We start from the raw sequence: 12,401 nt of genomic DNA, 5'->3' as shown, positions 1-12,401 counted from the left end.
GCAAACGGTTAGTCCATAATGATAATAATCATAACCATCATATATCACAAGTCATAATCAATATTCGGGTTTAGTAGTTTCTCCTCTGAAGACCGACACTAAGACCGACACTTGACCCATCCCAGACTGTAGTCCTTAACCATGGACACGGCTATTCGAATAGGTTTAATATCTCTGCAGAGGGTGTACTCTTTACCCACGAGTAACGGATTTCTTTAGTTCATCGGAACTAATTCCGTCTACGGTCTTTTAGTTGAAAACACGCCTGACTTGCACACACCAGCTTAACCTTACTTGTGTCAGGAATCACCCGTGACACTTGTTAAGCAAAACTCTAAGTGGGGAGGCTACAACCTCGCGTAGCATGGGATCAAACTTATATCGTGCGCTCTAAGGGGTGCCCCCCTCTCGGTCCCAACCGGAAACACCCATGCCCCCGTACCAGGTGGCATGCCTACTGGCTACAACCGATATCTTCCACCATGGCCTCTCTGTACGGTGTGTGCTTGAAAGGGGTTGATGACTTACTGAACCGTACCCTACCTGCGGCAGGGACAAGTGGTAGTACAAAACAAGTATGGGGGGTTACTGGAACAAGACTCGATCTACGGTCGACTCAAGAGGTTTATGAATTCCCTGCATGACATGTATAGCAAATATATTTCAACCAACAGAATCACCACCCATTATACCTTACTATGCCATACCGGACATCACCGTCCCGACGGAGACCGGCGACAAGCTCACGCCTACCCAAGGCAGAGGCTTTCCCGGGTTCCTTTCCGGCATGCATGCAAGGCACATGAGGATGATTACCATCACATGTATATTCATTTCCAACAGCAAGGAAATCACTAATATGCATCCATGCAAATGATCGTATCACCACATAAAATAACGAGTTCTCTCCGAAATGAGGTGGTGCTATAATCGTATCAACTAACACACCAGAAATATTATGCCAGGGTTCAGAATGCTTGCCTTCAAGGTGTGGAGAGGTGGGGGTGCTCTCCAAAACTTTTGAAAGTTTTCTTCCTCTCTCCAAAATCCTATTTTCAATAAATTTGAATTAACACACATTTCAAAACAGCACAAAAAAGTTGTTGATTTTTTCAAATAAATCTTAAAATAAACTAGACAGAATTTGAGAGAGGTAGGAAAAAGAATCAACTCATTTGGAGTTGTATTTAAAAAGTTAAGCTCAGTCAAAGTTTTGGTCAAAATCTGTTATTTAAAAATAAAACAGAAAAAGAAAAACGTTTCGAATATACGTACACGTCGAAGGCGTATTCTGGAAACGCGCCTCCACTTGTCCAGCGTGGACCATGCGTGGGTCATTGACAGTGGGCCTGCCTGGCCCACTGGTCAGGTTTGACCAGTCTCTCCTCCCTCCTCTTCCTTTGTCCGAGCCGATGCGGGGCTCCGGCGATGCTCGCCGGTGAACGGCGGCACCGTTCCAGAAACCGAGGCATCTGCGGGCTCAGGTGGTCGAGGTGGTCACTCCGGTGGTCGCTTTGGTCTCTGGGGTGGACGAAGCTGCCGGCGGCGAGCTCCGCAGCGGACGGTGGCCGTCGGGAAGAGTGAGTTTGGGGGCAACGGTGGCTTTCCGTCGCAGATGGGGGTCTAAGCGGCTCCGCAAGATGGAGTGGAGTCGTTTGGTGGCGTTGGGAGGGCCGGGGAGGCTCTGGTTGTGCCGAACGGAGCCGGGAGGCGGCGGTGGCCGAACTGGTCGGAGTCGGGGAAGACGGCTTCCTCCCGACGATTGCTGGCTGTGGGGGTGCCATGGGGGTGGCCTAAGGTCGCTTGAGTGCTCGGATGAGCTCGGGGGCCTCCTTTTATAGGCGATCTGAGGCGGTGGCCGTGAACGCAGTTCTCCGGCAAAGGTTACGGCGGCGCAGAGCTTGGTCGGGGAGGTTTAGGGAGTTGGACGTCAACGTGGAGTTCCACCGTTCGTTTTGGCGCTACAGAGCTTGATTTTGGAAGCCCTGGTGGATTCGGAACGAACGGGGGCGCGGGCCCGGCGCAGAGGGCGCGCCTGTGCCTGCCGGCCACGGCGATGGTGCTGCGGGGTGCGCTGGTGCATGAGGCCATGCGCGAGGGCAGGGGAGTTTGGGCGGCGCCGAACGGTTGCGAGCTGGCGCTGTCTCCTGTTGGCGCCACGGGTGGCTTTGCCACGCAGAAGCTGCCACTCCGGCGATGCTCGCCGCCACCGACACCTGTGCCGTCCCAGGGGGTGCGGTGCGGAGGAGAGGCCGTGCGCAACGCGCCAGGGCGCACAGTTGATCGATGACAAGTCTCTGACGAAAAACGACACTGTAAAACTCTGAAACTCTGAATTTTACTGAAAGTGCATAGTAACAGTGCCGACCAGGTGTTCGACTAAATGATTTTGGCATGTGGGGAATTTTCCTTGAGCTGCTTTTTGGTGGGGTGGCCTCTCATTGCACCTGGAGGCTGCCTGAATTTTGGTAGAATTTTTGGAGAAGAGAAGATATGAATTTCACCAAATTTGACAAATCTGGTCCAAACTTGCAGAGGCTGAAACTTGAAAATTTTGAAAAGAAGAAGAGTGGATCTTGATGGTCCTAGGTTGTGGGTGCTAAGGACTATCCAGAGGAGTTGGTTTGAGATCAAAACTCAAAGGAAATTAGGTACTTGCTTTGCAAATCACCTAGGCTTAAAATAATTGACAGAAATGTTTTGGGGAATAGAATAAATGAAATAAAATCCAAAAATGGGTTGGACTTGTTGGAACAGAATGAAAATGAGGTTGATTCACTCAAAAACTTCAAATAACATCATTGGGTTTTTGCATAAAGTTGAATCATAAGCTACTACCAACATCCCATAATTTTGGTGGAGGCTAGAAATAAATATTTAAATGGGTTGTAGTGCAAAATTGCACTCTGGACCAAAGAAGAAAAATTTATGCAGAGCTCAAAATATTACATGAATAAAAGATATTTTTGCATAAAAGTGATTTAAAAACATCACATGACATCTCCAAATTTTGGTTGGAATTTTAAGTGAATTTATCAAATGGTTGTAGTTCAAATATGGCCATATAACCTTGGAAAACCATTTCTCAGGAAAATAAAAATCAAGCAAATTAATTATGTAATTAGTTCTACTAATAAAAGAAGAGTTTTTCTTGAGAGGTTAAACAAGTCCAATAACATATTTTGCAAAGTTTTCATTTTGGGGGAAAAACTCCATAATAACAAGGGAGAAAAAGGTTCAAAAATAAAAAGGGAGCCTAGAAAATAAAAGTTTTAATCTCCTGGAAATTTTTTAATTAACAAACAAAGTTAAAATTTTGGGGTGTCACAGATGCCAGCAAAAGATTTGGTGGAAATTAAGAAGCAGATAAAGGAATTACTGGATAAGGGATATATTCGCCCAAGTTCTTCGCCTTGGGGATCGCCAGTACTTCTAGTGGAGAAGAAGGATGGATCGTTAAGGATGGTTGTTGATTATCGAGGATTGAATGAAGTAACGATCAAGAACAAGTACCCACTAACAATGATCAATGATCTGTTTGATCGATTGCAAGGAGCTAAGGTATTTTCGAAGATCGATCTGCGATCAGGATACCACCAGTTGAAGATTCGAGAACAGGATATTCCGAAGACAGCTTTTACCACCAGGTATGGGCTGTATGAGTATACCGTTATGTCATTTGGTCTGACTAACACCCCTGCCTATTTTATGAACATGATGAACAAAGTGTTTATGGAGTTTCTGGATAAGTTCGTCGTAGTGTTCATTGATGATATCCTGGTTTATTCGAAGAATGAAGAGGAACATAAGGAGCATTTGTGTTTGGTACTTGGAAAGCTCAGAGAACATCAATTATATGCCAAGTTCAGCAAATGTGAGTTTTGGTTAAAGGAAGTAGGATTCCTCGGACACGTTATATCTGGAGAAGGTATAGCAGTTGATCCCACTAAAGTTGATACCGTGACCAAGTGGGAAGCCCCAACAACAGTTGGAGAGATCCGGAGTTTTCTTGGACTCGCAGGATACTACCGGAGATTTATTGAGAATTTCTCAAAGATTGCGAAGCCTATGACGGAGTTGCTGAAAAAAGATACCAAGTTCATATGGACAGAGGAATGTGAGGCTAGTTTCCAAGAGTTGAAGAAACGTTTGGTTACCTCACCAGTGTTGATTTTGCCGGACCAGACCAAAGATTATGAGGTGTATTGCGATGCTTCACGTCGAGGACTTGGAGCAGTGCTTATGCAGGAAGGGAGAGTTGTTTCATATGCCTCAAGACAACTGAAACCTCATGAGTTGAATTATGCCACGCATGATTTGGAGTTAGCAGCCGTAGTGCATGCATTGAAAACATGGAGACATTTCCTCATTGGAAATCATTGTGAGGTGTACACGGATCATAAGAGTTTGAAGTACATTTTCACACAGAAGGAGTTAAATCTCAGACAAAGGAAATGGTTGGAGATCATCAAGGATTATGATATGAAATTGCATTATCATCCTACAAAGGCTAATGTAGTAGCTGACGCATTAAGCCGTAAGAGCCATGTCAATACATTAATGACGGGAGAAATACCAAGGGAGTTAGCCGAAAATCTTCGCGAACTGTGTTTGGAAATAGTTCCGAGAGGCTATGTAGCAGCATTGGAGATTCAGTCAGCTTTGATGGATAAAATCAGGGAAGCTCAGAAAGCTGACCAAGAGATTGCCGCTATCAAGGAGAAACTGAGCAGAGGAAAAGCTAAAGGATTTCGTGAGGATGAGCACGACACCCTATGGTTTGAAGACCGTGTTTACATGCCCAATGACCCGTAGATCAGGAAGTTGATTTTGCAAGAAGCACATGACTCACCGTATTCGATTCACCCAGGAAATACCAAGATGTATTTGGATTTGAAGGATATTTTCTGGTGGACCAGAATGAAGAAGGATATTGCGGAGTACGTAGCAGTTTGTGATGTATGTCAAAGAGTAAAGGCAGAGCATCAGAAGCCAACAGGACTGTTACAACCATTGTCGATACCCGAATGGAAGTGGGATAAGTTAGGCATGGATTTTACCACGGGATTGCCCAGGACTCGTTCAGGCTATGACTCGATTTGGGTTGTAGTTGATCGATTGACAAAAGTAGCTCATTTCATCCCAGTAAAGACCACTTACACCAGTGCTATGTTGGCAAAGATATACATGACCAGGATCGTATGTTTGCATGGAGTTCCAAGGAGTATCGTATCGGATAGAGGAACCCAGTTTACCTCAAAGTTCTGGAAGCAGTTGCACGAAACTTTGGGTACCAGGCTAGAATTCAGTACAGCTTTTCATCCACAGACAGATGGACAGACCGAGAGAGTCAATCAGATCTTGGAGGATATGCTGAGAGCTTGTGCGCTAGATTATGGATCTAGTTGGGATGATAATTTGCCATATGCAGAGTTCTCTTACAACAACAGTTATCAAACCAGTTTAAAGATGGCCCCTTTCGAAGCCTTGTACGGAAGGAGGTGCAGGACACCATTGTCATGGGACGAAGTTGGAGACCGCCAGTTGTTTGGACCTGACTTGATTAAAGAGTCTGAATAGAAGGTGAAACTGATTCGCGATAGGCTCAAGGTAGCCCAGTCCAGACAGAAGAGTTATGCAGATTCTAAACGTAAGGAGACAGTTTACGAAGTTGGAGATAGAGCTTATCTTCGAGTATCTCCACTTCGGGGAACAAAGCGTTTTGGAGTTAAAGGGAAGTTAGCACCACGATTTGTAGGACCATATCGAGTTTTGGAGCGTATGGGAGAAGTGGCCTACAAGTTGGAATTGCCCGAAGGATTGTCAGGAGTTCATGATGTGTTCCATGTTTCTCAGTTAAAGAAGTGCCACGTGGAGATGGCTGACATACCTTTGAGAGACACCGTGCCATTGGAAACTATTCAGTTGGATAAAGATTTGACCTACGAGGAGGAACCAATTAAGATTCTCGAGTTTGCCAGTCGAGTCACTCGCAGCAAGGTTATCAAGTTTTGCAAAGTTCAGTGGAGCCACCACACAGAGGATGAAGCCACCTGGGAACGAGAGCAAGACTTGCTCAAAGACCACCCTCACCTATTTTCTAGCCAACCCGAATCTCGAGGGCGAGATTCATCTTAAGGGGGGTAGGTTTGTAACATCCCAAATTTTCAATTTGGAATGTTATACATTAGATCATCAATTCATACCATATTTTATTTTGCATTTTGGTTGATCCTAGAAATTCTACGCAACTCAATGACCCACGGAGAGAGTTGGGGATTTCGTTATTTTCATATGTGAGTTTTCTCAAATTTTGAGGATAGGATCATTTGATTTTATTTATTTTATCATCAATTATTTCTATTACAAAAATATGAGAGAGGGAATAAAATGACTTTCCCAAAATAAAGAAATATTGAGGATTTAATAATAAAATCAAATAAGATTTTATTTCGGAGTTTTTCGGTGTTTTATTTGAATTTAGGGAAAATGTGCATTTTTCAAAATTGCATTTAGGTCCCAAATAAATGTTCACCTTGTGCGGCTTGATTTTAGAAGCCCATGAAAATTTATTTCGGAATTTTTGGAGTCCGTTTAGTATTTCTTTTTATTTTTTTCTTCCGAGCGGAATAATTTAAAAAAAAAACGAATCGACCTACGGGCCGTGTCCGACTAGGACTCCGGCCCAAGGGGTGCCTTTATAAGCCGAGGCCCAGCCCCGGGGAAACCCTAGCCGCCCCAGCCCCCAAGCCGTGCCGCCACTCGGTCCCGCCACCGCCTGCGCCCGCCCGCCACCATGCCGCCCCACGCCGCCGTCGCTGAGGTTCGTCGCGCCTCGACTTCCGTGCCACCTTTTTTAAAAAAAAAATAGATCGGTTTTCGTCGGTTTTTTTTGATTCGGTTTTTTTAAATAGATCGGTTTTCCGGTTTATTTAAATAGCGAGCGTTCGTCCGTTCGTTCGTTCTAGCGAGAATTCGTCGTTTTTCTTTTTCTCGGATTAAATCCGCGATTTTTCTGATCGCGATTCCGGATCTGATTTTCGTTTTAGTATAACTTTTCGCGCGTTTATCGGAATCAGGCGATTCAAGCGCCTAGAGTTTCATCTCGAAACCCTCTATCCGTTTAACCAACTTAAACAAGATTTTGCTACTGTAAAATTTGCCCTAGATCCAGATTAGTAGAACGAAGTTGTTTTCTTTCGCCGTTTGATTTTCGTTGCTTCGTTCGATTTGATTCTTTTTGCCAACCGGAGTTCTTAAGTTGAACCTTCTGGTTATCTCTTATTTGAGTTTTACCTGTGCATTAGATGAGTACTTATTGTATGCTTGTTTGTTGTCTGCGATAGAGTACCCGGAGTGCGTCGCTTGTTACTTCGAATCACTAGGTTTCTCGGATCATCGGCAAGGCAAGTAACACTTTGATCATACCTTTCCTACTACCTAGTTTTATTGCATTAGATCAATCCTCACACATTGCATGATTAGGATCTAATTAAATTGTGGGGATGGGAAGTAGATGAGGTAGTACCTATTACCTGTTGTTATCAAACCTTTGGGAGTTACTTCTACGTTTGCTTATTTTGCCATGCTATGCTAGTAGACGTGGATTGGGTGAGTGATATCCATGACAGATGTGAGATTGTTAATTAATGGTTTATCTAAGGTGGCAACTTAAACACACATCTGGGTGGATTGAGGCACCTGGGTATTCCAGGACTTGCCTGTTTTCTTTTGGACCGCCACCCAGGCTCAAAGGGATCATGAGACTATTCATACTAGAAACTTCCGTGTGCAGCCACAAGCTATTATGGGCTCTAGAATAGTTGACTAAGTCGTGCGAACTCTTACAGTGGTAGACTAGTAGATGTAGGGGATGTAGGTGGTACGGTCTACCCGATCGTAAGGTGCTAGCGCTTCTGAAAGACTATGTCTCGGGCATCCGTCTTCTCAAACACCATGTAGTGCGAGAAACCAAATGGAGGCGATCGAGTCTTGTGGGGAAAAGTGCGCAAACCTCTGCAGAGTGTAATAAACTAATCACGGTTAGCCGTGTCCCCGGTTATGGACATCTTGAGTATCTAGTACCTGGATTATCATGTGAATCTCAACATGTTACTCTAAATTAATTTTGTTGGGTTATGTTTAATGATGATGCTTAATTGGGATTGAGAATGCTGTCAACCATTCTCAATGTTTAACAACTACCATGATAGTTAAATAAATTTATTCCTTTGAAGTAGGGAAAAATTGGCTTTACGCAAAACTGTAACCATAGAGCTTTCCACCAGCCAAATTTTCATATAGTATAGCTGTTTCATTCCATTACTCTCGATGTGTTACATTGCCAGCATATTCCATGTGCTGACCTGTTTTCGGGCTGCAACGTTAATGTTGCAGACTTTTCAGACGATGATTAAGGAGTTTTCAGGTCGTGGTTCTATACTCAGTGATGCCGTTGGAGTTGATGGACTCAGTTATCTTCCAAGCTTCCTCTGTTATCGTTATTAGATGGCCTTAAGCCATATTTATTGTAATAAGTTGTCTTTGGAGACACTCGATGTAATAAGTGTGTGATTGCTACTCTGTTATAAATCCTCCGAGTACTGTGTGGTGTCAGCATTACTGATCCAGGGATGACACCGGAGCACAGAGATCAGACCGTTTGAGGTTTGGTCGCTACATGGTGTTGATGTATAAGCCCTCCGTGATCGATACCCCCTCCGGCGGAGCTACGGAAAAGGCCCCAAGATGGGATCCCGTGGATACAGAAAATTACGGCGGTGGAATTAGGGTTTTGGCTCTGTATCTGGTAGTTTGGGGGTACGTAAGTATATATACGAGGAAGGAGTACATCGGTGGAGCAACATGGGCCCCACGAAGGTGGAGGGCGCGCCCCCTACCTCGTGCCTTCCTGGTTGATTGCTTGACATAGGGTCCAAGTCCTCTAGATCATGTTCCTTCCAAAAATCACATTCCTGAAGGCTTCATTCCGTTTGGACTCGGTTTGATATTCTTTTTCTGCGAAACCCTAAAATAGACAAAAAAACAGCAATTCTAGGCTGGGCCTCCGTTTAATAGGTTAGTCCCAAAAATAATATAAATGTGTATAATAAAGCCCAATAATGTCCAAAACAGGATATAATATAGCATTGAACAATCAAAAATTATAGATACGTTGGAGACGTATCAGTCATCACCGACAACGGCACGCTGTTCACAAGCCGCACCTTCATGTAGTACGTTCAAGACCTCAGTGGCAAGGTTTGTTTTGCTTCTGTTGCTCATCCCAGAAGCAATGGCCAGGCTGAGAGGGTGAATGCAAAAGTGCTGCGAGGCCTCAAAACCAGAACTTTTGACAGGCTGCACAAGTGTGGAAGGCACTGGATTCATGAGTTGCCAATGCTTCTTTGGTCGATCAGAACGACACCAAATCAAGCCACTGGCCAGACACCCTTTGCCCTGGTAAACGGGGCAGAAGCAGTTCTCCCCACGGAACTCATATACAGGTCACCTCGAGTGCTCGCTTACGATGAGCTTGAGCAAGAGCAGTTGCGCCAAGATGATGCGATGCTCCTTGAGGAAGATCGTCTTCAGACTGCTGTGCGAGCCGCTCGTTACCAGCAAACCTTGCGCCGCTACCGTAGCCGCAAGGTTCATGCCCGAAGCCTTGAGCAAGGCGACCTTGTTCTTTGGCGGATTCAATCCGCCAAGAATTCAAACAAGTTGACGCCAAAGTGGGAAGGCCCTTATTGGGTAATACAAGTCACCAGGCCCGGCGCAGTCCGCCTAGAGACCGAGGATGGCATTCTAGTGAGCAATTCCTGGAACATCGAACATCTTCGCAAGTTTTACCCCTAAGGCGCGGTTGCCGGGAGCCCCGGAAACCAATCTTGTGTACTAGCCTTGTCGGCAAGGCATGTAACCCTATGTACAAAGCCAGGCACAGACCCTGTGCGCAGTCAGGGAAAGAAACCCTTAGTATTTACAGTTTCCTGTTGATTTCCATGATTATGTGTATACGTATATGCATGCTTATCCAGGGTATTGTACTATTTTTGATTCCAACAAATATTAATAGACTGCCAAGGGTACATGCTCTTGCCCTCTTTTCCCTCCAGCCATGGCAAGGACGCTCGACCCCGCCAAGGACCCGACTCCGGCAAGAAGTTGAGAAGACTGCCCGGCACGACGATCCCCGGCAAACCAAGCAGATAAAGTTTACCTCTTGCCCATCCATTTTCGCAACGTGTGACTTGTGCATTAGAAAACCTCGCCACTCTCTTTTGAAAGACTCGGGTACCCCCATTCCCGGCCTGAACGCTGCTTCGGTCGGAGTGGTCGGAGTCGCCCTTGCTAAAATGAGATGGACGAGGGGCTGGACCCTTTGTCTGTAACCCAGCAAATGTGATTCTCCGGCAGGCGCAGAGGGCACTGGCAAGGTGGCTTGCCGAGAGAACTCGTTTATTTGCGTTAAAGAGGCATTTTGCCTCCGCACGAGCGTATCCATGTACGAGTTCCCGGCAAGGCTAGTCTTTTCCATTAAAATGCTGATACAAGTACGGATGTTGCGGAACATAAGCATGGGCTTGAGAGATTACATTACTTAGAAATTAAAATTCGGCAAATGCCTACAAGTTTAGGGAAAAAAGATAAGTGCCCCATGATCTCCGTTCTTGCCCCTTTCCTCCCAGATGCGGCAGGTGAAGGCAAAGAAGGGGCGACAGGGAACACGCCGATGGAGAGCATGGCGGGGATGGCCTTCGGCAAGGCATGTGGCCAAGGGAGGAGGGCGATGCAGATGACGATATTGCCGCCGACGATTATCCGGAGTCGAAATCAGCGTCCTCCCGCCCAGTCCCCTCCTCGTTGCCGTCACTCAAGGAGGAGCTCTCGTCGTCGGTCGAGCTCTCCGAGCTGCACCCTGACCTGTGTCCCGAGCACCTGAAGACCTTGACGGAGAGCAGGTCGCTCTCCACTAATTTAAAGTGGAGAACGTGCCCCTTCATCAAGCAGTGGGCGCGGGCGAAGGTTTTCCAACCCCGACGAAGAAGCATTACATGAGGGATGGGGAACCTTGTGTTCACCCATATGTCGCCATTGCAACCCCCCTTCATGTGAAGCCTCAGCCTCGGTGGCTGGTTGATCTCCAGCACCCTCACGAACGCCTCGGGGAGGCGAAGGCGACTACGCGGTGGCTCGCGCAACTGCAAATGAACTCCAACGCCATGTCCCCGACATGGCCGCTCGACGAAGAAGGAGGAGATGGTGGTGGAGATGGTGACGGAGATGGTGACGTCGCAGGTGTCCCCCTTCCGCGCCCACCTCTGCCTCGACCGTCTCGCCAACCGCGCCCCCATCCGATGCTTCCACCTTGGGCGTATGGCTCTTCCTTAACTGTTGTGGCTCTCTGACGAGAGGAAGATCTAGTCGCCTCCGCAGAAGGATATCCGCGGCCGCGCCCTCTTGGCATGGTGGTGGGTGGAGAATTGAGGCAACGCGAGGGGATGCCTCTCCTCCTCCTCCCGAGTCCCCTTTTTATAGACAAGCATGGAAGGCTGAAGACTGGCTCTAAACCTCTGAAGAGCCCTTTCAAGTCCGGTTCATTAAGTTGGCGACGAGTGAGGTCACCGACCGCCCTCCCCGCGCCAATCAAAGGCGCATGGGTATCGGCCATGGCGCACATTCCCATATCCCGCGCGTCCGTCACCTACCCCATGACATGCATGCGATGTACGTGGCGAAAAAGATGAATGTGGTGGGAAATGTGGAACGGAGGTTCCAAGGTTGAGAGAGGCGAGGAGAGTAAATGACCAGCAGGCCTACAATTTTCCCCCTTTTATGGGGAAGACGCGGGCCGCCTCTTTACTATTCACCGCGAGGTGACGCAAGCACGCTGCAACCGTCCCACACACGACCCCCACGTCACACACTCAATGCGGCTCGTGGGGAAGCGCAACTGGCGAAGGGATTATTGCATTTAAAATTCTGCCACGCGTGCCTGCGCACCGTTCTGGGCCAGGCCCAACAACGCTCCGCGCTTATGTGTGGCCCAGGCCCGGGGGCTCCTGTCGGTGTACAAAAGTAGGGGCCCTTCTGTACCCCTTTACTTTTGCATGGGTAGTCGTAGCCACACCTGCGGCCAGGCTCGGCAGGGCAGAGGAAGTGAAGATACAAGGCTGCCGAGGCAGCACTCAAGCCAGAAGCATAAAGAGCAAGGGGACAAGATGGGCTTCCCCTGGCAAGAGCCTTGTCGGGACGACCTACATGGCCCCGGAAAGAGCCTTGCCAGGGCAACTTGCCCAACACTAGCAAGAACGCCACCCTTGAGCCTGAGAGTTATGACACCATTGACAACGTCAAGACCAAGGCTCGGGAGTGCCTTGTATGGTGGAATAAAGATC

The sequence above is a fragment of the Triticum urartu genome, chromosome 4 (assembly GCF_003073215.2).
Source record: "Triticum urartu cultivar G1812 chromosome 4, Tu2.1, whole genome shotgun sequence".
Lineage (NCBI taxonomy): Eukaryota > Viridiplantae > Streptophyta > Magnoliopsida > Poales > Poaceae > Triticum > Triticum urartu.
This window is presented reverse-complemented; position numbering follows the sequence as displayed.